Below are 24,645 nucleotides of genomic sequence, written 5' to 3'. Positions count from 1 at the left end.
CTGACTCACAGTTCCACAGGCTGTATAGGATATATGGCTAGGAGGCCTCAGGAAACTTACAATCATAGTGGAAGGGTGAAAGGGAAACAAGCACATTGCATTATGGTGAAACAGGAGAAATAAACTGAATGAAAAGTGCTACACACTCAAACAACCAGATCTTATGAGAACTTACCATCACAAGAATAGCAATGGGGAAATCCACCCCCATGATCCAATTATCTCCTACCAGGTCCCTCCCCTAACACTGGGAATTAAAATTAGACATGAGATTTGAGTGAAGACACAGAGCCAAGCCATATCATTCCTCTTTGGCCCCTCCCCAAACTCATGTTCTTTGCACATTTCAAAACCAATCATGCTTCCCAACAGTGCCCCAAAGTCTAAACTCATTGCAGCATTAACTCAAAATTTCAAGTCCAACTTCTCGTCTAGGACAAGGAAAGTCCCTTCCACTTATGAGCCTGTAAAATAAAAAAAAAAGTTAGTTACTTCCAAGATACAATGCAAGTACAGATATTGGGTAGATATACTCCCATTTTAAATGAGAGGAACTGGCCAAAACAAAGGGACTACAGGCTCTATACAAGTCTGAAACCCACCAGGGAAGCCATTAAATCTTAAAGCTTCAAAATAATCTCTTTTAACTCCATGTCTCATATCCAGGTTGCACTGATGAAAGGGGTAAGCTCCTAAGGCCTTTGGCATCTCTGCCCCTGTGGCTCTGCAGAGTAGAGCCCCTGCAGCTGATTCCACAATCTGGTATTGAGTGTCTGTGGCTTTTCCAAGTGCACACTGTGAGTTGTTGATGGATGTGTCATTCTGGGACCTGGAAGATGGTGGCCCTCTTCTCACAGCTCCACTAGGCAGTGCTCCAGTGAGGACTCTGTGTGAGAGTTCCAACCCCACATTTCCTCTGCACACTGCCCTAGTAAAAGTGCACTATGAGGGCTCCACCCCTACAGCAGACTTCTGCCTGGATATCCAGGCATTTCCACACATCCTTTGAAATCTAGGTGAAGGTTCCCAAACCTCAGCTCTTGCGTCCTATACACCCACAGGTCCAACACCACATGGAAGCCACCAATGCATGGGGCTTTCACCCTCTGAAGCAACAGCCTGAGCTGGACCTTAGCCCCTGTTAGCCGTGGCTGGAGATGGAGAAGCTGGGACACAGGGTGCAGTATATTGAGGCTGCACAGAGGAGTGGGGCCCTCAGCCTGGCCCACAAAATGATTTTCCCCTCCTAGGCTTCTGGTGCTGTGGTGGAAGGTGCTTCCATGAAGGTCTCTGAAATACCTTGGAGGCATTTTCCCCATTGTCTTGGCTATTAACATTTGGCTTCTATTTACTTATGCAAATTTCTGCAGCTGGCTTGAATTTCTCCCTAGAAAATGGGTTTTTATTTTTTTCCACATGTTCAGAGTGAAAATTTTTCAAACTTTTATGTTCTGCTTCATTTTTCAATATAAGTTCCAATTTCAGACCATTTATTTGTTTATGCAAATGAGTTTCAGCTTTCAGAAGCAGCCAGGCCACACCTTGAATGCTTTTCTGCTTAAAAATTTCTTCCCCCAGATACCCTAAATCATCTCTCTTAAGTTCAAAGTTCCACAGATCTCTAGAGCAGAGGAACAATGTCACCAGTCTCTTTGCTAAAGCATTGCAAAAGTGACTTTTACTCCAGTTCCCAATAAGTTCCTCATCTCCATCTGAGACCATCTCAACTTCAATTTCATTGTACATATCACTATCAACATTTTGGTTACAGCCATCCAACAATTCTCTAGAAGTTCAAAACTTTCTCACATCCTCCTGGCTTCATCTAATTTCTCCACACTGTTCCAAACTCTGCCCATTACTCAGTTCCAAAGTTACTTTCACATTTTTGTCTTTATAGCAATGCCCTACTTCTCTGATACCAATTTTCTATATTAGTTCATTCTCACATTGCTATAAAGAACTACCTGAGACTGAACAATTTATAAAGAAGAAAAGGTTTAATTGACTCACAGTTTCACAGGCTATAGGAAGCATAGCTAGGAGACCTCAGGAAACTTGCAATCGTGGCAGAAAGGCAAAGGGGAGCAATCACATCTTACCATGGTGGAACAGGAGATAGACAGAGAGAATGGGGAAGTGCTCCACACTTTCAAACAATCATATATTGTGGTAACTCCCTCACTATCATGAGAATAGCAAGGGGGAAGCTCGCCTCCATGATCCAATCACCTCTCCCCCAAGGACCCTTCCCCAACATTAAGAATTACAATTCGACATGATATTTGGGTGGGAATACAGAGTTAAACCATATCACCTTCCCTTATTGTTAGTGTTTCTGTTGGTTGGTTTAGTGACTTTTCTGAAATAATTATGTAAAGTATGCACTGCTTGTCATGTTGAGCCACTGATGCCTTTATTCTGCTAGCTTATTGGTCAGCTAGTGATTTGGCAAACATTTTCTTAAACACTTAGGCTCAAACCAAACCAAACCAAATCACAGCAAAAACGAATACAACGCTCTTAGTCGTTGGAAATTTGCTCTGTCTTGGGGCACACTTTCAATGGTTAGCCAGATAGTTTGCAACTGCATCTCAGCATTTACTTCTTGCTTGTGTGAACACTGAAGGTCAGCAAAAGTTGAGAAGTTAGAATAATTTCAGGTCTTCCTGAGCATGGTTCTCACACTGAGCAAGCATATGGCCCTCTTGATACTCTGGAGTATATAAGAGCTATTCAACAACCTTATTTCCCCATGTATCTCCTTTCCCAGCATTTCCCCTCCCAAACTTTCATTCTATTGTTTGCATTAATTGTTAACCCTTATTTCTGATGGCAGCATCTAAAATTTTTCATTTGATAAATGACACCTGGTAATCTGCCTCAGTTTGGGGGAAGTTCTGATGCAGGTGAAACAAAACCAAATCCTAGGTTAATTCTTCAGGAATAGCCTGCACCAGATATCCAGACTGCTGTCTTTAAGGTGCTGCAGAGCTGAGGAGGGGAGATAATGATAAAAGGTTAAATGAAAATGCTGCAAAGTCCTCTCACTAAAATTCAGCAATTTTTTTTTCTACAAGTGTTCTCCTGTTTATTTTTTAATCAGAGACAACATTTTTGGCATTCTTTACATTGCCAGTTTGGCTAACATTCTTCTTTACATTTGAAGCACATTTTTTGCTGCATACATGTTTCTAAGTTAAATTTTCCCAGCACTTTAAAGATTTTGCTTCACTTTAATTTGCACGGTTTTTGATGAGAAGTGCCCTGTAATTCTTCTTGTTCCTCAATAGGGAAGGTGTCCTTTCTCTTGAAAATGCACACTTGTTTCAAGATTTTCTATTCGTCTTTGGTTTTCTGCAATTTGTGTATGCTTAGGTATGATTTTGGGGTATTTATCCTGCTTGATGTTCTCTGATATTCCTGGGTCTGTGTTTTAGTGTTATTATTAATTTTGGAAAATTATTGGCCATTGTTAGTTCAAATATTCTTCTCTCTTACTATTCTAATCAAACATGTATTCCAGTTTTTGAAATATTTCCATATTCTTGGTTCTATTCTCTTTTTTTTTTTTTTTTTGGTCTGTTTGCTTGTTTGTTCATTCATTTTTCTCTTTGCATTTTAGCTTCTGATTTTTTTCTTTTTTTTTGGATCCATCTTAAAACTCATTGACTCTTTATCGGACAATTTCTGGTGTGCCAATCAGCCCCTCAGAACAATTCTTTAATTCTGTCATAGTGTTTTTGATATTTAACATATCTTTTTGATTTTGTCACACAATTTCCATCTCTTTGCTAAATCTTCTTTTGCATTTTGTCTATTTTTTCAACCAGAACCTTAACATTTTTATCATAGTAATTTTAAATGTCATGTCTGATCGAAATCTGTTACATTAAAATCTTATTCTAAAACTTGTGTTATATTCGAATCTGATTCTAAACTTGATTTTCTCTTCAAAATGTTTCTTTTTCTGCTTTTTAGCAAGACTCATAATTTTTTGTTCAAAGCCAGGCATGATGTATCAAGTGACAGCAACTGAAAAGAATAAAGGACTTTAGTGTGATGATTTATGTTAAGCAGTTAGCAATAGCTGTAGACACCAGAGGATTTAAATTCCTTTAGTGTCTTTGTTTTTGTCTCCCCCATGTCTTCGTGCTTCTCTGTGAAATTTTCCCGTGTCATGCCTGAGTTTACTTCTCGTGCTTCCTTTGTCTCTTTGGACATTTTTTTTTTTCCTTGTTAAAATGCCTTGCAATGTTTTATTGAAAGCCATACCTAGTTTATTGGTTATTAGAAATGAGTTAAATAGTTTTATATTGTGAGGATGTATATTAATCTAGACAAAAGCCAGGGTGCATTTAATGTTTGCTGTATCTCTAGTTGCCATAAGCTTAGAATTCCTTGTGTTTTTGTTTTTGTATCCTTTCTTGACTATAGACTTTGCTAAGTACTCCTCTGAAAGAGTCTTTGTCTTGCAGCTCTTTCAGTGGTAATCCACTGTTAGTGCACTGGAGCCCAGTTAATCTGATTGTAAAGCAAGGGAAAAAAGGAGCATCTACAATACCGTGATTATATCTCAGTCTCTTAGTGGCCTGTGTCGCTAGATTGAGACCTTCACAAGTGTTTATTAGCTTCCCTCAAATGTTAATGTAACTGCCCAACAGGGTCACCTTGCCCAATGCCTAGACAGAACACATGTATCAAGACAGGGGAGTTGCAATAGAGAAATAGTAGTTTATGCGGAGCTGGCTGTAAGGGAGACTGCAATTTCATTATTACTCAAATCAGTCTCCCTCTAAATTTTGGGATCGGAGTTTTTTAAGGATAATTTGGTAGGAAGGGCTCTAGTGAGCTTGGAGTTCTGATTGATCGGACTGGAGATAAAATCACAGGGAGTCAAAGCTGTCTTTTTGTGCTGAGTCAGTTCCTGGGTGGGGCCAATAAGACCAAATGAGCCATTTTATCAATCTTTGCTGGTGCCATCTGAGCCACTGATGGCAGGGTCTACAAAATATGTCAAGCAAAGATTTTAGGTTTTACATTAATGATGCAATGAGACTAGTTTGCACTCAGTCTCGGCCATTTTCCAAAATTACTTATTTTATCAGTTTATGGCTCCCACAAGTTCTGTTCCAGATTGGCAGATCCCAGCGTGATTCTTTCTGTTCAGATTTTGGGGTAGCAGTTTGCCCTGCAGCCTCAGTTTTCCAATGCACTTAATAAAAGTTATTGATTTCCAGTTTGTCAGCGTTTTTGTTGTTGTAATAATCCAAGTGAGGAGTTCTAAGATATTTGTGTGTTGGAGTTCACCTTCAAATTATTAAAATAATAAAAGAGGGAATCAAAATAATTTTTACTGAACAGATAACAAAATTAGGTTCACGACCAATATATACAAAAATTAACCAAATATTGGGCCATAAAGTCTCTTCAAATATCAAGAAATTGATACTAATCAGATTATAGGCAAACATAGGCAAATTATAGGCCAAATTGCAATTACAATAGGAATCAATTATAAACATATATGTCTGTAAAATCTGTGGGTTTTTTTTTTTTTTTTTTTTTTGGAGTCTCGCTATTGTCAGCCTGGGCTGGAGTGCAATGGCTCAGTCTCAGCTCACTGAAACTTCCGCCTCCCCGGTTCCAGCAATTCTCCTGCCTCAACCTCCTGAGTGGCTGAGATTACAGGCACCTGCCACCACATCTGGCTAATTTTTGTATTTTTGGTAGAGATGGGGTTTCACCATGTCGGCCAGGCTGGTCTAGAACTCCTGCCCCCAGGTGATCCACCCACCTCGGCCTCCCAAAATACTTGGATTACAGGCATGAGCCACTGCTCCTGGCCTGTAAGATCTGATTTAAAAATTTAAATGTGCTTCTAAGATAAATTATAACCCAAAGAAAACCTAATATTTTTAAAAATAGAAAGTAGTTACAGCTGATATAAAATATTGAAGTATTTCAGATGAAGTAAAGTAATAGAATGGCAATTTGTAATGTAATAAATACTGAACATTAATGAGAGAAATACTTAACTAAAATATTTTAAATGCCTGTATACCTCATGCATTTACAATTGAAAAGATAAATGGTCAACTATAAAATGTTTGTAACATATATATGACAAATATAGTGAACCCTTAACAATTTATGAAGAAAAATGCAGAAAAGTCAGTAAAAACATTGGCAAATACTATGAACAGACAAAATTTTTAAAATCATATATAAATGTTTTAAATATAGGAAAAATCTTTGTAAGACAGTACACTCTCAACTTGAGCCCTCAACCTAGTTGTATATTATTGTAGAGTTTGTTGATGGGAATATGGTTCTATCTTCCTTATATCTAACAAAATTCTTACAAGTTTTTGCTATGGGATTACCATCATGCTCAGTTTTAATACTCGTAAGTTTTTCTCTAATTTTTTTTTCTGTTTAAACTACTGAATTCTATGGTTAATATATCTTATTTACTTATTCTGTTCTTACTTTATACAAACTGGATTTGATTGAATTAATGACTGTATTTTTGTTGGAATAAAGGTTAAAATTTGGGACATGTGCCTTTTGTAATAACTATGATATACAATGACAAATATTTTGATTACTTTAGTCAAAGATTAATTGATTCTTTCCAACAGGGGACCCACTGAGCATTTATGGATTGACTAATTGTTCATAGCCATGAAACTATAGAAAATATTCAAACCTTTATGCCATAAATTTTAATTGCGGTAATTATCCAAATAATTCAAACTGAACCAAACAGTAGTGTTTTCTTTAAAATAATTCTGTCTTTAGTTAAAAGCCAGTTTTGCTATTTATGTTATAATAATACAAACCTATTTAAAGTGTTAAAAAATGAAAAAGTTCAATAAACTTAAAACTTTTTCATTAAAACATAATGTTAAAAAGTTTACAATGTGATTTTCCTAGGTTGACTCTTTTAGCAGGCCATTTTGTGACATTCATTGAAAATTTAGACATAATGTTATATACATACATGCAATAATAATAGTGATTGCTACCCAAAGATGCTTACAATTCAATTCTGTTTCTTTTCAAGTGTAGTTTCTATGGAATCACAAAAGAAGCATTGATTAATATTCATCATTTTTCTAAGGGTAAGCATCAGTATAATGGCAACAGAATTAGAACTTCACAGTCTATTATAATGTGATGTTATTATGTATTTTTTAAACTGAAAAATGATTTAGAACAATTCTTCTTATCAGGAAAGAAAAAAGCAATTATTTCTACTTTATATAATTTATATGTAAGATTTAAATAAAAGTTAAATACAGATAAGAATTATCCTTTCTCTTTTATGTTTGCTTTTACTGATAACTTGCAAATAAGTCAACCCAAACAAAAAGAAATCCATAAGTTAAAAGCAAAACCTAATCAATAGCATTAAAATTCACAGATAATAAAAGTGAACCATTACATGAGTTAACATCTTAAACTCTTTGTTCAGGATAATCAATATAGAAAACCACCACCACTCAATGAGTACCTGCTGTGTGTCAGGGTCTCTCACCAAATCTTAAAAACCTTGAGAAGTAGGTATTACTATTAGCAGAAATTCACAGATAAGGTAATTGAGTTGCAGAGAGGTTATTTTCTTAAAATCTGAAACTATCTTGTAAAACTGAATTTTGAATTCTAATATTTCTAACAACAAAAAAAGTGGTTATTTAAATATACCCACGGTAGACAAAATGTCACTTAAAAATAATTACCTAAATAAATATCAATTTATTGAATCAACAAAACTTAAATCAAACCTGAATCCTCTCGTAAATATGCACAAAATTGTATTTTTGATGAGATCATGGATGGTGACATCATCTTAGAACCCATATATCCACACAGAAAAAAATAATGCCATTAAAGGTATTGGGGATTAAAAAAATAATCTCAGAGAAAAATAGTCATTTCGAAAAGCATATAACAATACTTTGAATTTCCAATAGCTGCCTGTGAAACATTCTTGCTTAACATTTCTAAATGAGAAAACGAATGTACCACATATAAACAAATGAATGAATAACCTGACCTTGTTCTAGTAAACTTTTATATAAAATTTATTGATTCTCTTGATGTTCTTCACAATATTTAAGCTACTATTACACAATGTTTTGTCCCAGGGATATATGAAACAACTTTTTAAAAATAAAACTGGACATTAAGTTATGAAAGAGCAGAGATTTCTGAGAGAGGAAACAAAAGAACTGATTCCTATGAGTGTCCCAACTTTCTTTGTTGATAATTTCTAAGCTGTGTTATAGAGAGGAGAAAACTTAGGTGGAACCTGAAAAGATCCTTGTGTTAAGAAAATAACTGAGGACAGTGTCAGTGATGCAACTGCACCCAGGGAAAGAGAGCCCCAGACATTTTCAGAGAGCTTCTATTTGACTATTTAGTTGTGTGCTAATTGACAAATTCATGAAAATATATATCCATACAAAGAATTGTACACAAATATAAATAACAACTTGTAATAGCTAAAAAGAAAATAAAAGAAAAAAATCAAAGTGCCCACGAACAGGGGAATGAATAAATCCATTGTGGTATACTTTCCATGGAATACTACTCAGCAGTAGAAATGGAAATTCCTATTGTTATTTGCAAGAAAATAGTTACCTCTCACAGTATTTATACTGACTGAATGAAGCCTAGGGGAAGGAAAAGTATATTGAGTACGACTCCACATCTGCAAAGTTCTAGAAAACGCTAACTGATTGTGACAAAGAATGTGGCTGTTTCCTTGTACGAGGAGAGTGGGTGATACAAGAAGGGGCCATAAGGAAGGATTATAAACAGCACATGAAAAACTTTGGGGAGTCATCGACAGTTGCATTACTTTGATTGTAGAACTTTTCTCAAAGGTGGCATACAAGTGTTAAAACTTACCAAATGATACACATTGATACATGTCACTTATTTTAATTATTAGTAAAATTGTTATAAAGTTATTATGAAGAAAAATAGTTCAATATAAGGATATAAAAGTGGATTATGTATGAAATTAGCTTTTTGGTAAATATCTGCTATGGTTTAAATGTGCCCTCTCCTTAATTCAGCTATTACCAATGTGATTGTCTTAAGAGATGGGGCCTTGGAGGTGATTAGGCCATGGGGGAGTCGCCCTCATGACTGAGATTCAGAACCTTATAAAAGAGGCTACATGCAGCATTGGATTTGCTTGCTTTTCTGCCCACCTGCATGTGAAGACACAGTAAGAAGTTCCTCACCAGATGTGGGCACCTTGATGTTAGACTTCACAGCCTTCAAACTGTGAGAAATAAATGTTTGTTCTGCATAAACTATCTGGTCACAAGTTTTTGTTACTGTAGCACAAACAGATTAAAATAACATCTTAAGATTTTGGAAAGGCACCAATTATTTATTTGTAGCTATGTGGTAACTGTAAAACTACTTGAAATTCCATAATATGAAAATGGCTATGTAAATTTAGGTTAACATATTTTATTCCAGTTCTTCAGATATTGTTTGTTTAATAGGTCCATGAAGCATATGAAAATGACAATGATGGTGAAATTATTCCAATTCGATGGCACATGAATAAAAAGACATTTTTCAGATATATTGAAATATTAAACACTGAAGTCGAAAGCAATTATGTGCATGAAAGAGATTTTCTAAAGTTACTTTTCAATAAACTAATTCCATATGGTAATATTTTTCAATGTTTTATTGGCATGGGGAATTTGGCAATATATTGGTGTCAGAATAAATTATTATATCAAGAAACTTCAATAAATCCCTTTTCTAAAATTCAGTTCTATATCTCTAAGAAAGTTAATAATAAATTATAATCAGTAAATACTATGTCTATTAATCGTAAATATAGAATTTAAATTACATAATGAGAGAACAGAAGACAAAAACATTTTACCATCCAGTTACATATGTGAAAAGGTTAAAGATGTTACAAAAAAGTATGTGTTCAAATGGAAATTTTAAGTTGATGTATGTGTTATTCTTAATAATATCAAAATTTTATAATTGTTTTAGTTAATAAAAAGTCTATGTACACTACTTTTGTTTGACCAAATTTGTAAAACACACTCAATGTATATCTGTAACACAAAGTTCTTATCCTTTGGGATTTGAAAAGTCTCACTGTTTCATATTTTCTGTGTTTGTTTCTGATAATACCTTTCTCACTTCTGATTTAAGTTTATTTTTAATTTTTTAATATGTAGGATTTGTTAACTTGTTTTTTGATCCAGCAGTGATCATAAGGTCAGTTTGACTAAAATATCTCAAATTTTTAAACTTTATAACAAGAATTTTTTGAAAGTGGACATTTTAAAGACACATTATGATGTCTAAAGGATAAACACACAACTCTGATTTCTAATCTCAGTTCTGTCTCTGAGTAGTTGCATGACCGTGTAAGTACAAGTAACTTGTTTCCTGAGCTTCAGTCTCCTCCAATGTAATACAGGCACAAAAGTATCTACCTGGCCAGTCTGCCATAAAGACCAAAGACAATCTGTATGTAAAGCTTCTACCTCAGAATTGAGTGTAAAGAGACAATCTTATTATTAGTATCATAAGTTCTCCATACTTTCCATCTGATAAACTCTGACTTTTAAGTGTAGGTCATATATTACCTATAAAGTCCTCCTGATCTGGTCTCCTGCGACCTCCTCTCACTCCATAGCTCCTTCCACTCAACCACACTAGCTTCTTTGCTGCTCTTGTATAAGCCAGATCTGCTTCTGTTTCTCAAAATGAACTGACTAGGTGTCACATGGCTAATTCTCTTCCTCTAAAATCCTGTCCAAATGTCACCTCCAAAGTTTAATTTAGAATCACAAACTGCTTCCTTTATCTTTGTGGCATAGATAACATAATCACTTGTCTAAATAAGAAGTTGAATCAACGGCCACACCAGATTTCTACTGCTTGTTACTTCTAATCAGTGAAATTGACCTTCCTCTGAAAAAAAAAGTAACAAATATATAAGATGTGAAGTTTAATCTATTAGTTCAATATGAAAATGAATTACCCTAGTGGACCAAAGTATTCATTACCTAAACTAGTAATTTTGTTTAGGGTGACCTCAAAGCATAGGAAAACCTCTGAATGATCAAAAATACACTTAACCCATCAAAGTACTCAGTCATTAATTGACCCTTAATTTTGATCCATGGAACAAGTTATTCTAGAGGTAGCAGCACATCCTATCATGTGGTTTATATTGACAAAAGGGTTTATGACCTCAATGATGAATCCTAATTGTGTAATATTTAGTAAAGGTTTGTTGTTACAAATAAAGTCATTTGAGATCTGAGTTTAGACTGGAGCATGGTGGTTTCAATCTATATGATATGTTTTAAAGTACAAAAGGACAGGAAAGATAAGGCCAACTTTATGAAAGCATCATCAATTGAATACATAGAATTAACACATTTAGTAAATAAATATGAAGCCTTGCCCAAGAAGAGGATTCATTAATGTGACAGAGACAAGTAATTACATTTAAGTTAAACCACGATCTTTAGAGCTTTAATGTCAATCTAGCATCTTAACAAGTATGTTTTTACTCAACTTTCTGTTATTTATTGCCCCAGTCATGTTTGCCCCAACTTTTCTAACACTGATTGAGTAAAAAGTTACCGGTCTGGGGTCAGCAAACTCTGAACCACAGGGAAAATCTAGCCAGCCATCTGTTTTTGTACAGCCTATTAAGATTTTTTTTTCCTTTACATTTTAAAATGGTTGAAAAAAAAAGAAATGTTTTGTGATTTATAAAAGCTATACAAAATTCAAATTTTTGTATCAATACAAAGTTTTATTGGAATACACCCTGCTCTATTGTTTATACATTTTTTTGTGGCTACAATTACAGGACAATGGCAAAGTTGGGTAGTTGCCAACAATAAAGAATATATGGCCAGCAAAGCCTCCAATATTTACTATCTGACCTTTTAGAGAAACTTGTATCAACCCTTATTTTATGCTATACACAACTATGAAAATACTAGATATTGTAGGTCCACAGAGACTGCAATAACCAATTGCAGATGTCATAAATCATGTAGTGAAGAACCACTTTGTCCTCTAATTTCACCAGAACTCTTAGCCGTTATTGTACTTTTGCTATCTTATTTTTCAATTAGCAATTTAAACACTCATCCCAGCACTATACCAACGGATAGATTTAAAATGCGGACTATTATTCTTTTTTAATTATATCAACTCTAGTTGCTTACAGCATCCTATTTGAGGTTTATTCAGATATAATTCAAAGTATGTTTTATGAAAATCCTATAAGCTGCAGCATGAACAATTTCATACAAGGTAACACTAGGGCAATGGCTAGAATGTTTGTGTCCCTCCAAAACTCATGTTGAAAGTTAATCCTAATTGCAATGTTAAGAGGTGGGAGCCCTTTCAGAAGTGATTAAGTCATGAGGGTTCCATTATTGTGAATGAGATTAATGATCTTATAAAAGAGATGTCAGAGAGCTGACTGGGACTTACCTTTCTTTTGCCATGTGAGGACAGAATATTTGTCCCCTCTACAGGGCAAAGCAACAAAATGCCATCTTGGAAGCAGAGCTCAAGCCCTTACCAGACACAAAATCTGCTGAGACTTTGATCTTGGACTTACCAGCCTTCAGAACTGTGAAAAAATAAATTCTATTATTTATACATTTTCTAATCTAACATATAATAGCCACAGGAACAGACTGAGAAAACCAGTATAATTTTATTATTCACTATACTAATTAATGGTTGACCATTCACACTTTCTACCCTCATTAACATGACTCCATGACACCCTAAGTTTATGTAATTTATTTCAACCCTGGAAGGTATTTCTGATCCAATTGTCTTCTATATGTTATTCAATACATCTCTACTTGGAAACTTTAATTTCTGATAAGATATATTGAGACCTTCCTTTATCGTTAGAACATACTTATTATACTATACTATATATAATAATATTTGTTTTTATGTTGACTTTCCAAGTATATTATGTAGTTTTTAAAAGTAGGACTTCTTTTCATTAATCTTTATTTTCAAATAAGTGGTTGCTAAGAGAAAGAATAAATGAATAAATAAAGTCTTGAAGCCCTGAGTTAATTGGCTTCTAAATTTAAGGCCAGAATTAATTTTTTATATCTTGAGTCTCTTTGAATAATAACATACTTAATCAATAGCAAAAATTGTTAATAAAAATTTTTTCAAATGATTCTCTGTATTAACCCTTATGAAATTATAAATTGGCTTATGGCATTTTAAGTTAGAAAGTTAATTTCACTGAATAAACATTTTAGAGTATCTGCTTTCTGCAAGGCCACACCTAGGTCTGTGGCCTGGATGGTTCCTACACTCTGCCTTCCAGGCTAACGTCCATACAGATGGCGAATGGAGGAGGGTCATTTTTCAGGGAGTAACTCATTTCTAAGAAGTAAGTTATATCCTGGGAAACCGGAATATATTTTTAAATGTGCCAGAGAATTTTAGCTTGATAAATTAATACTGGCATTGTTCTCCTCTAAAATGTCAGTAATATCACTTGGAGCTGAGTTACTGTTTCGGTGCAAAACGCCTCTACCCTCTTCTTGGCAGCTACCTTTTCAAAGTGAAAAGCTGGTAGGAGAATCTTGATTTTTGTTATAATTGGAACAATTTATGCTTCTTTCTACTCTTTGAAAAAAGGGAGAAATAATTTAGGAAGATAGTCTTTTTCTAGGGAGCGGAAAACAAATTGATTACATTTGCTAAATAAAAATCACTGAGAAAACCAAAGTTTCTAACGGCACTATTGCTGCAAAATCCACATTACAGTCGCTCGATTGTCCTAGAATTTGAAAATTCTCAGTTAATTCTGTACAGCTATAATCATAACGTAGAATGAGTAGCCATTTAATGATTTGCTAATAGATCATGCTACAAACCAAAGGATCATGACACAGGCTAAACAAACAATGTATAGGGAAAATTAAAATAAAAAATAAGCTTTCCTGAATGTATCTATTAGAAGCTGCATGCTGCAGAGGTTCTACTTTGACCACAGAAACCGGACCAGTGCATACAGTCAACTGACTTAATCAGCTTGGGCTGTTATTGTAAAATTACCCTAGACTGAGTTGCTTAAGCAACAGATATTTATTTCTCATAAATCTGGAGGCTAAGAAATCCAAGCTCAAGTTGCCAGAAGATTTGGTTCTTAGTAAGGGCTTTTTTCCTGGCTTGCAGACATCCACTGTCTCACTGTGTGATCTTATGGCCTTTCTTTGGTACATGTTCTGGAAAGAGAAAGAGAGATCTCGCTCCCTGCTCCTCCCCTAAGTGTGCTGATCCCATCATGAGAATCTCTCATGACCTTATTTCAAATAAACCCAATTATCTCTTGTATTAGTTCATTAATAAAGACATACCTGAGATAGGCCAATTTACAGAAGATGGGGAGGTTTAAAGTATTTAAAGTTCCAAGAGGCTGGGGAGGCCTAACAATCATGGCAGAATGCAAGTAGGAGCAAGTCACATCTTACATGGATGACAGCAAGCAAAAAGAGAGCTTGTACAGGGAAACTCCCATTTTTAAAACCATCTGATCTCATGAGACTTATTGACTATCACAAGAGCAGCAGGAGAAAGACCTGCCCCCATGATTCAGTTACCACCCACTGGGTCCCTTCCACAACACATGGGAATGCAAGATGAGGTTTGGGTGGGGACACAGCCAAACCATACATTGTATCCCTAGTCCCTATCAAATTTTATGTCCTCACATCCAGGTCACACAGATAAAACAGGCAGGTTCCCATTCTCTTGGGCAGCTCCTCTTCTGTGGTTTTACAGGGAATGGCCTCTCTCCTGGCTGCTTTCACAGGATGGTGTTGAGTGTCTGAAACTTTTCCCGGTAAATGGTGCAAGCTGTTGGTGGATCTGCCATTCTGGGATCTAGTGGCTTTCTTCTCACAACTCCACTAGGCAGCACACCAGTAGGGACTCTATGTGGGGGCTCCGACCTCACATTTCCCTTCTGCACTGACCTAGCAGAGATTCTCCATAAAGGCCCTGCCCCTACAGCAAACTTCTGCTTGGACATCCAGGGATTTCCATACATCTTCTGAAATCTCGGTGGAGGTTCCCAAGCCCCAATTCTTGACTTCTGTGCACTTACAAGCTCAACACCACATGGAAGCTGCCAAGGCTTGGGGCTTCCACCCTCTAAAACCACTGCCTGAGCTGTATTTTGGCCCATTTTAGCCATGCCTGGAGCAGCTGGATCTTAGGGCACCAAGTCCCTGGACTGCACACAGCATTGGGACCCTGGGCCTGGTCCACAAAACCACTTTTTCCTCCTAGACCTCTGGACCTGTGATAGAAGGGGCTGCTGTGAAGACCTCTGACATGCCCTGGAGACATTTTCCCCATTGTCTTTGGAATTTACATTTGGCTGCTTGTTACTTATGCAAATTTCTGCAGCCAGCTTGAATTTCTTCTCAGAAAATAAGATTTTCTTTTCTATCTCATTGTCAGGCTGCAAATTTTTTGAGCGTTTATGCTCTCCTTCCCTTATAAAGCTAAATGCCTTTAACAGCAACTAAGTCACATTTTAAATGCTTTGCTGCTTAGAAAATTCTTAAGGCAGATACCCTAATCATCTCCCTCAAGTTCAAAGTTCCACAAATCTCTAAGACGGGGACAAAATACCACCAGTCTCTTTGCTAAAACATAACAAGAGTCACCTTTGCTATAGTTCCCGACAAGTTCCTCATTTCTGTCTGAGACCACTCAGCCTGAACATTATTGTCCATATCACTATCAGTATTTTAGGCAAAGCCATTCAACAAGTCTCTTGGAAATTCCAAACTTTCCCACATTTTCCTGCCTTCTTCCGAGCCCTCTAAACTGTTTCACATTCTGCCTGTTCCCCAGTTCCAAAGTCACTTTCACATTTTCAGGTATCTTTTCAGCAACGCGCCACTCTACTGGTACCAATTTACTGTATTGGTTCATTTTCATGCCACATTAAAGACATACCCAAGACTGGGCAATTTACAGAAGAAAGAGAAGTTTAAAGGACTTACAGTTCCATGTGGCTGGGGATGCCTCATGATCATGGCAGAAGGCAAGGAGGAGCAAGTCACATCTTACATGGATGGCAGCAGGCAAAAGAGAGCTTTTACAGGGAAACTCCCATTTGTAAAGCCATCAGGTCTCATGAGACTTATTCACTATCAGGAGAAGAGCATGAGAAAGAGCTGCCCCTATGATTCAATTACCTCCCACTGAGTCCCTCCCATAATATGTGGGAATTTAAGATGAGACTTGGGTGGGGACACAGCCAAACCATATTACCTCCCAAAGGTTCCATCTCTAAATGCTATCATATCAGAGGTTAAGGCTTCAACATATGAATTTTGGGGGGATAGGCACCAACATTCAGTCCATAAGAGTTTTGTAGGCTATGCAATGCACAAGCCCAACAGGGTTCAGGAATCAGCAAACTAGCCTGCAGCTCATTTTTGTAAATGACATTTTACTGTAAAACAGCCGCACTCATTTGTTAATGTATTATGTGTGATTGCTTTTACACTTCCATGGCAGAGACGAATACTTGTGACAGAGACCTTATGGCTCACAATTTCACTATCTGAACTAAAATTCACTATTTGACCCTTTATAGAAATGTATGCCAACTCCTGGTATAGGCGGCAAACATTTGAGGCAGTCCTAATACATGTGATTCTGATACTCTAGATCAATGCTTCTCAAAATTTGGCATGCATAAATATCATCTAGAGAGTTGGTTAAAACATAGATGCTTGGGCCCCGCCTCCAGATATTCTTGATTCAATAGAGCTAAGGTAAGGCTCAGGGATTTATATTTCTAACAAGGGTCCAGTTGATGCTGATGCTGTTGATAGTTTTGATTTCACACTTTGAGTAGCACTGCTGTAGAAAATCATTGTCAATAAACCTGATAGTCTTTAGTGTTTGCTCAATTGGGAAAACTATTGCTTTATGAAATATCAAAATGTGTTCACGGATTGAATATTTAACATGGATACAGACACAATAACAGTTTCAATTTTTTATGTTTCATACGAGCAAGGCAGTGTTTTACCTACACTGATATAATTTAGTTCTCATAATTTTGATGCATTTATCAACATATTTCAATAAGGTAATTATTATCACTTGTATTTATGTGAGTAAACTGAAGCTCCAAGAACTGAAGAAATTTGCTCAAAGTCATACACCAGAAAGTGGAGGAAATTGGATTCAGAAAATGCCTTCTCACTCCAAATTCTACACTCTTACCCCTCTTCTATATTAAAAATACAAAACATATTGTTTGAGCCTCTGACAAATTTGATTGAAGAAATGAGCATTTGTGGTAGTTTCAATCTGGAAACTAACGGAACAGGTGGAAAGTGAATATTACGCTTAAACAACTTTTAATTTATTCATATTTTTCCTAAACTAGAGAGCTAATTCATTAGTTTTTATGTAGTAACCTAATTTGCAGGGGTGGTGGGGAGTGTGGGGGAAATGTATAAAGCCAAATACCAATAAAACTATTCAAACCAGCTTAAATGATACTGTTAAGTTACTCTTGCTGCATCATCAATGCCAAACTGAAAGTTTGTCTCTAGAAGTTTACTGGAAAGACAGAAACTTGCCTTCAGTCCTCTTCTATTCAACATGTATTTACCAATAAATTGATCAACATGCATGCACACACATATTTGTATACACCTTGAGATCTTAACTATTTTGCAGAATACTTTAATCAAATTTTATTTAATTTGGTACCAACATATCACACTAATACAGGTTTATTATTCTTTTCATTTTACAGATGATAGAATTGATGAGGCAAAAATAAGACATGTATTTTGCTAAAGGCCGTGCTACAAGCAAATGACAGTAACAGGGTTTGAGTCTAAAAATTTTTTCTTCTGACTCAGCACCTTTGATGTTGGCAGATTCCAACAAGTTAGGAGTGGCAGTTAAAATGCCAAATATCAGATTTATTAGAGTCTTTAAAATTTCTAAGTCTAATTTAAGACTTCTGAATTACTTCTTCTATTATAGAAAGCATTTTAACTTGAGCCATCCATATCACCTCCCATTTTCCCCTTTGACATTATAACTGCACCCACATGGTTCACAGGATTCCTGTGCAGAAGATCTCCAATGACCAGTTTTGATGTGTAAACTTCTATTATAGTTTTGGATGTGTGTGACTTCTGTGGTGGTTCACTGTATTTGTAGAATGATACTTTTTTGCTAAATAAAACACTCTATTTTTTTTTTTTTTTTTTTTTTTTTTGCCTAACCTGCTAACCAGGTAGCTAGTGAACCCAATTTAAGTGAATCTTATAATATTCTCAATAAATACTTTACAGGTTAAGAATTCTGCACATATTTGCATGATCCTAGATAATTGTTTCAAAATTATCTTCCCATGGGCAAATGAGTGATGCCTTCTTAAATTGCTTGACTGCTTGTGATTTGTTTTTTGCATTGTCACTTGTTGAGCCAATAGAAACTGTAAAGAAATTTTATGAGTTTAAAATGCCAGAAATAAGCCAAGCTGAATAGATTTTTCTTTAAAAATCACTCGTCTTTACTAATTACTATTATTAAGAATTTATATGGTACTTTGTGTTTACGAATACTTTACAGGCAGCAATTAACTACGTACCTGTTATAATTGTTGCTATTATGTCCTTCATTTTGTGTGCTGGTAAAACTAACAAGCAAAATTAAATCCTTGTGTGTGTGTGTGTACGTTTGTGTGTTTGTGTGTGTGTGTGTTTTAGAGGCATGGCAAATTGTTGATGGAACTAATATTATAATTAAGACTTTTTGGATCCTCAAATCTTTATGAATTTTCTGATAATCAAAATGAAAGCATTTTGGTCAATAATCTCTAAGGTCTACAAAATTTATTGTTGGAAAACTCAGTGACAGTTTTTGCATATCCTCAACATTTTGAGGCATTATCATTTTCGCTTGCTCTTCAGTTCTTTGGGGAAAAGTGTCCTAACTGGGTGGCATCTATTAGCTAACTTTCATTGGCGTGTAATGGTCCAATTGGCGTACCTTCTTGGCAGTTCTGTTCAACAAACACTTCTTAATTCTCTGTTTTGTTACTGACGTTGCCCAAGGTATAAAGAAAAAAAAACTGAAGAAACCCACAGGGTCATTTTTTTCCCGGGGCTGCAGATTCATAAACAACTGCAGTTAAAGATGATGGGCTGAATACTAGAGCTAAGAGTATTTGGCAAATGAAAAGTTGCTATAGAAATTTCAGACAAAAGAATGATTCATCCCAAACCATAAAAATGGGATTTTTTATTTGATAAATATGTATGAAGTACTTATTATTCTGCAAGCATTGTTTTAAGTTCTTTACTACTATTAACCAATTTAATCTACACAGCACAGCCTCTGAAATAGGCACTATTTTATCCTCTCTTGTAGCTGGGGTTCCAGGAACAGAGTGGCTAAGAAACTTCCCTAAGTCACAAAGCTAACAGGTAGCAGAGCCAACATTCAAACTCAGGTTGTTTAGTGTAATTATCCTTACTCTTAGCCACTACTGTCTGCTGCCTATGTATCGTGAGATGTAACACAATAATATAATTTGGTTTCACTGATACTTCTCAGTTACAGATATTGTATGGTTTATGCTGGTATTTTATTTTGGTTTGAAGTGAAATCAGTTCTACTTTGAATGTAATATATACCAAATTGGTGAGTTGGAATTACTCTAGATTATCTGCAAATCAATATTAGAAACCAAATAAAATAAGTTTGATACCTTTAATATGTACCGGACTTACAACAAAAAATGAGTCAAATAGTCCAGACACAGAAAATTGTCCTTACTTCCACAAAGTATTTTTCTTAAAACGATGGACCTTCCTGATCCCTTCTTTATTTTCCTACTTTGTGTAGAGAAATTACTGCAAGAAAGATTTCACTGTCCTCTTTACTCTGCAAGAAAATCAGCAGATCAAGTAAGGTGGTGAATGGCAACCAGTGCTCAGCATCACTGTCAGGGGAACAATATTGAGTGGCATGGGAAAACTTGACTCTGCAGATTTTTGCCAAGGGTAGATGCTGGCCAAATGTAACACACTTCCTGATTCTTAAGCGACGGAATATACTTGCATATATATGTATGACACGTGTGCGCACACACATACACACATCATAAACACACACCTTAAATCTAGATTTTCTTTATTTGTCAATAACTTAAGAAAACAAACAAATATAACCACAACCATGCTGTTATGACCAATAGCACGTGAACCAATATAAACCTGACTGTAGGCTGCATTCAGTCTGGATCATGTCAAAGCAAGAGTGAAGTCAGGAAGTGAAATTAGGGGCACTCATCAGGACACCTGAGGTTGAAGTGAATGGACTGAATGAAGCCCATCTGCTTTCTCTTTCATTGTGAAACCCTGATGGCACAGCCTTCAGGATTTGAAAACTCAAATATCTTCCTCTTCATGTCAGTGTCTGCATCTGTCAGAAGAGTCTAATCTATGACAAAAAAAATCACAAATTTGTCATAACAAAGGCTTATTTCTTATTAAGCTATTTGTCCATGGCTACTGGGCTCAGCATTTTATAGAGTGTTATGGAGAAGCAACCATCTCAAATATTGCTGGTTACAATCACAGAGAATAAGCAAGCTCAGAACAATTTTGTCCTCAGTTAAATGGCCTGACACTTAGTCCAAATAGACACACGGCATCTTCCAGCTACTAAAAGCCAACAAATAAAAATCCAGGAGAGGAGAATTTTTGTACCCAAAGGGAAAAAGCTGAACATATTTGGGTAAGAAACCAATCACGATTAGATTTTTATATTAAATAATTAAAAGGTAGGCTGCTCCTGACCAATTATCAAACCAACTACATTTATGGAATATTGATTTTACTATGGTTTTTGTCATTATTGCTTAGAAGGCTTGTGCTTACTGTAGTAGCAGTTCATCCCTCCTAATGGTGGTAACAGGGTGAGAAAAACGTTTCTGCAATGCTATCTTTTTATTTTAAAAAAAGTTGCTACTACTAGAAGCACATTATGTTAATCACTAAGACACATCACTAGCCACTTACTGAGATTTCTAAAAGACAAATGAAAAGAGGCTTATATAAACTACGTAAAAAAGTGTTTAACATCAGAACATTCAACTAGGGTTTTGGAAGCATTTACTAACATCTAGAGGGACTTATCAGGTTACCTATAGAAACAGGTATTATTTGTGTACAAATTAGGCAGTCATTCTTTTAATGATATTTTCAGTGAAAATCATATCATTATCAGAACCTATTGGTAGTGAGAATTATATAAAATGAGAACCATATACAAGAAATAGGAAAGCATAATAAAAGGACGGTTGATGTGCAGAACCAGAGAATCAATAGCAGAACAAAATTAAGGCTTTTACCTGGTACAGCAACTACTTAAGTAAGCCCTTGGTATATGCTACACTATGAACAACTTCTCAGAACACCTAATCCATTTCTACATGACAAAGACACACATCATTTTAAAACTTGTAAATGTATTCAATGTTCAGCTAACAAGACAATTTTATTTATTATTTGAGACTCAATTCAGATACCCTTTCTGGGAAGCCTCACTTGGAAGCCTTCAGTAAAATTTCTTAACTTTCCATTCCCCAGAGTAAGTGTCTTTTCCTTTTTTGTAGTATTAACACAGCACTCATTTACGTTTTCATCAAAGCGCCTGTCGCATCTAACTTGGGTTGTGGTTATTCGTGCCTTCATTTCCAGTGAAACCCCAGCTCGGAGAGCACAGGGGCACATCTTATTTGTTTGGGGGATTTCCCACATTGACTATTCCATTATGTGCTCTAAATGGCTGCTGGAAATGCAGCTAAGGGGCGACACAATCCCTCCTCCACCAGGGGATGGGTATTAGTTCAGTGCCATGAAATGGTAAATATGAGTACGTTTGACTTAGTTCTAAGTTCATAAGTTTACACAGGTGAGGGGAATATAGCAATGAGTATAATTGACAGGAATTTACCTCAAGTACCACGCATCGTCTGTTCATACATAAATTCTAACTACAGAGGGAGCAGCTTCTTCAGAAGCATTAGCCTTTCCCAGTGAAGTAGACCCCGTGGAGTAATAAAGTATAGTTAGCATTTGAATGTAGAGAAGGGATGTGATGTAGTTTATTTTTCCCAGGAAATCAAGTGCTCTAATAGTTCTCATTCTTTAACAGACTGTTTGGTTATAGGTTTCTGTAGCAGAAGAAAAATCTGATGTTCTGCTTATGAATTTTATCTCCTTAAAAATATATGTGTATTCCACATAATTATCAAAAAGCTTAATTGTGGGAATCAGCTTCCTGCTATGGAATAATAGATACTGAGGAAGAGTCAATGAAAGTCGAAAATCTTTCACCCCAATTCGAATTATTTTCCACAATAAATCATTCGTAATAAATTCCATTAGTTTGGCATTTTGTGTTGGTTGATTTTCATTGTTTGAAGAAATTCAAAGTCTTTATTTTGGTAGTATTTTTGATTGCATATTATGATTTTAATTTTAATCAAATTAGTGTGTGGCAATAGTTACCAATTAAAATTTCCTGAAATATAGGAGATGCTACTGATGTATAATCAAGAGAAAAAAAAGGAATTCTAAACTCATTTGTTTTTTTTTTTTGTTTTTTTTTTTGTTTGTTTTTTTTTTGAGACAGAGTCTCGCTCTGTCGCCCAGGCTGGAGTGCAGTGACCGGATCTCAGCTCACTGCAAGCTCCGCCTCCCGGGTTTACGCCATTCTCCTGCCTCAGCCTCCCGAGTAGCTGGGACTACAGGCGCCCACCACCTCGCCCGGCTAGTTTTTTTTTGTATTTTTTAGTAGAGACGGGGTTTCACCGGGTTAGCCAGGATGGTCTTGATCTCCTGACCTCGTGATCCGCCCGTCTCGGCCTCCCAAAGTGCTGGGATTACAGGCTTGAGCCACCGCGCCTGGCCTCTAAACTCATTTGTTTAGTTGTTTCTATTGAATAAACCTTCATATTTGAATTAATAATAATAATATGCTTAGTTCAGAGTTACCTTATTAAACAAATATATATATATTTATATATGTATAATATATATAATTTCCATTGACTTAAATTTTGATAAATTAGTATTTTTATTTATATTACATCTCTGTTTTTCTTTCTGTCATCTTACAAGTAAGTTATTTCATGATTCTGAGGTAAGTTAAATCTCCATGTTTACATTATTATGTTACGTATATAAAGCTCACTGCTAAGAAAAGATATAATCATTGTATACTCACTGCTAATAAGTAAGTAGCATTGTTGAGTCCAGATATTTTTCTATTGCAGAAAGCAAGAAAGCTTGCAATAAATAAGGGATCAGGTTGAAAGGACATGACTTACCTTGAGGAAACTGAAAATGACAAATGCGTGACTCTTTGAGTGTCATAAGAAAACATGATTCTAGGTGATAAAGATATAAATAAATCAAACCCCATGAATCCATAACAATAATAACAAAAAAGAGAAAGCTAGAAAAATATATCTTACTTATAATGGTTAATATACCAAACACTTATTTTCAAAATTGGTATTTAATGGAAAAGAGTTAAACATCTGTCTTAATTTTATGGTGGGAATGAAATTTTCAAGTCGCCAATCCATCCTAGTTGATGACTCAAAACTCTATTGAAAAACACCAGCTTGAATTGAAGAAATGATACATTTTGAAAATCGTTATTTTGAAATATTGATTCAGGTAGAAATTACCAGTTGGTGCTTTTTACCTTAAGGTAGAAATTTAATGAAGAATTTAGCATTCCTTGTATTGTCAAATTTCACGTGTGTGATGGATATTCTATATAAGAATGAGTATATCAACAAACAAAAGCCGATGCTAACAGTGAGTCCCAATTAGATAATAGATATTACTAGTTGCTTTGATTATGTTTTCTCATTTAATCTAATATGGTTTCAAAGGGGAAATAATATAGATCAAAGTAAAGTTATTTGGAGTCATTCTAGTAGAAAATGGCACAGAAAAATCCAAACTCTTGTCTCATTCCTTTCTCTGTGCTACAAACTCCAAAATTACGTTTTGTAATGCTTATATATTTGATTAAATTTATCCATCTCTGCATATAGGACTATAATAGTATTAGACGAAATTTCTCTTACATGAAACTATCATATATTTTAGGTGATGTCTAGAAAATATTTTAATTTTTAAATACACTATATGGTAAGTTTGTTAAACTGGACAATAAGTGAAAATAGATGATCAAGTATAGCATATTTAAATCTATGCACTGAAATTAACTTTTTTTAATAAGAGAAAAGCATGTTTCCTGAGTGATGGCTGGTTAAGGATGGTATTTATAATGAAAATCTTTGGACAAGAATGTTTTGTGTCTATTGTGTATTGACAGTAACTCTAAGTGATGTGATATATTTTTACACTATATATAAAGATAAATTAATATACAGAAAGGTGGAAAATAAATTTGATTTGCTATACTCGATTTTGTAAACTGCAAATACAAAATTTCGAGAGACTTCTATTTACCTCTCGCCTC

This window comes from Theropithecus gelada, chromosome 14 (assembly GCF_003255815.1).
Source record: "Theropithecus gelada isolate Dixy chromosome 14, Tgel_1.0, whole genome shotgun sequence".
Taxonomy (NCBI): Eukaryota; Metazoa; Chordata; class Mammalia; order Primates; family Cercopithecidae; genus Theropithecus; species Theropithecus gelada.
This window is presented reverse-complemented; position numbering follows the sequence as displayed.